Source organism: Chamaea fasciata, unplaced genomic scaffold, assembly GCF_029207755.1.
Source record: "Chamaea fasciata isolate MVZ Bird 193981 ecotype frontalis unplaced genomic scaffold, bChaFas1.0.hap1 SCAF_350, whole genome shotgun sequence".
Taxonomy (NCBI): domain Eukaryota; kingdom Metazoa; phylum Chordata; class Aves; order Passeriformes; family Sylviidae; genus Chamaea; species Chamaea fasciata.
In genome coordinates, this window is record NW_027094435.1 from 34,132 (window position 1) to 36,285 (window position 2,154).

Consider the following 2,154-nt stretch of genomic DNA (forward strand, 5'->3'; position numbering starts at 1 on the left):
TAGCAACTGGATCAACTTCAAGGTGAAATGAACACCACCTGCTCTCAGCAACTCCAGGGAAGGAAAGACATTCTCTGTTCAAAGCTACTCTTACAAGAAGTCTCCAGGTAGCGAGAGGATTTTGTCCTTTTGTCCAAGATTTTGATACCTGAAATACTCAGGGTGGATGCTCCCAAACCTGAGAGCTACTGGCACATGAGTTTCCCTCCTGCTGAAGCGCAGTTCAGGTAACAAATGTGCTGCCTGGGGAATGGAGAGCCCCCAAAAAGAAAAGGCCCTGACTGTAGGCACAAAGGCACGGTGCCCACGTGAGGCTCTGTGATGGCAGCAACCTGTTCCAGTTGATAAGGGTTTTACTGGTTTAGACATAAGCAATATGTCTTAGATATATTGCATAGTTTAGACATAAGCAATTTTTTTCCCCCTCCACACATCCAGAAAATCAACAAGGAACAGGTTTTCAAGAAGACGGAGGCAGAGTCAGCTGCTCCTTTTTACTTTGTGCTTGAGATCTCAAAGCCATGCAAACTTCTGTGCTTTGGGGTGTTTCGGTGCTTTCCTTTTAAATTCTTACCTGGGAGCCCTCATCACACAAAGGACTGTTGAAAAAGCAGAGAATGACCTGGAAAATCCTCTGGCAGTCATGAAGCTCACCGCAATGTTTGTCACGCAGCCCTTCCCCAAGACATCCAAGGATCTGCTCACGCTGTGCTTTGTACTGGAAGCCGCAAAGAAAAATACCACCATCAGACATTTAGGCATTTCCAAAAAATAACTGCCCCTAAGAGCATAAAACCTGGTTCCCTGCCAGTGCCAGCTCAGGGCTTACCACAGCTTGTTCTGAACTTCTACAATTCCATTTCCACTGCATGTTTGGGCTGCAGACTGATTGTTCCTGATGGATGTTAGGGATTAAATTTGGAAGGAGTGGAAATTGGGAAGTTGCTATTCCTAAAACACTTCAGTGGAACTCAACATTACTAATCTAAACTCAGAGATGAATGGAAGCTAGCTGGGGCAGAATATGCTGTTTATTGCGCTCACAGAGCATACACAGCACAACTCACTGTGTGTTAGTATGAAGAAAACAACAAAGCCACCACAGGAATAGCAGTTTAAATTCCAATATGAAACAAAAGAAAGATGCTTCTAAATAACCACCGAGGGGAGAATGAGATTTCAATGTATTTTTATGGCCTTTTTCCATAAATTTCTGAAGAATTACTGGATACCTAAAACGGTACACTTACCTCAGAATCAAAACTGTAGAAAAGCTGGAAAAAACTGGTACTTTCCTCAGGTCCGAGTACTGATGTGACAGAAGAAATCTGTTTACCTTTATGTACATGTGCTCCTCTGTGAAGAGAAAAAGGTGGCATCATTTCTGCCACTCCAACAAACGGACTTGACTCACTGCCTCAGGTCAATGATAAGCTATTCAAACATTGTTTCAAGAATCCCAGGCTTGGAATTCTCAGCAACTGCTCAGCCTGGCTACTTCAAGGTATTTCCCACCCAGGGAACCCAGCGCACCCAGCCTGAAACACCACATTTGCTACAAAGCCGATCAAAAACTTGCACACACAGAGGACACGAGGCTCTAGCGAGCCCTCTTCGGGCAGCGGCAGCTCCCGGGGGGATGTGAACAGCAGACCCCGCTCCCAGCTGGCTCAGCCCGGACTCCCTGCAGCCCTCAGCCAGAGCTGTGGGAAGCTGAAACTGTCCCCGGGAAGCCCTGCCCGGACAACCAGAGCGTCCCCCCCACAACCCCTCTGCTTACCTCGGCCTCGCTCAGCTTTGCAGCAGAGAGCAGCTGCCTCCTGCTGCTGGCTACAGGACGGGGACGGCTCGGGGCAGCTCCGCCGACGGTTCTGCCAGAATGATTTTGTGTTTTCCTCCATTTCTCCGGGGCTGGAGGGCTGCAGGAAGGGGCGTGTGGGGACGGCGGGGAGCGGCGGGAACGTGGGGAACGGGACGGGCGCCCGGCACAAGGGCCACGCCCAGGCCACAGGCAGTGGCAGGACCTCGGCAGAGAGAGGCGTCCCCGCCGCTGCCTGTCAGCGCCGGCCCGGCTCCCGCCCACCCGTGGCGCCGGTGAGCCCACAGCCCGTGGCCGCGCACCTGGAAATGACGCCGAAAATCGCGACCGGGCGG

The 2,154-nt window shown here is 50.9% G+C and overlaps 1 long non-coding RNA gene across 1 annotated transcript; it reads right to left on the reverse strand.

Moving 5' to 3' along the window:
• Positions 1–586: 586 nt before the first annotated feature.
• Positions 587–1,924, reverse strand: LOC136305291 (uncharacterized). The gene is made up of 3 exons (XR_010725223.1): positions 1,781–1,924; positions 1,251–1,356; positions 587–718 (listed from the first exon to the last, which is right to left on the reverse strand). It is a non-coding gene; the product is annotated as an uncharacterized lncRNA (long non-coding RNA).
• Between the last annotated feature and the right edge of the window lie 230 nt (positions 1,925–2,154).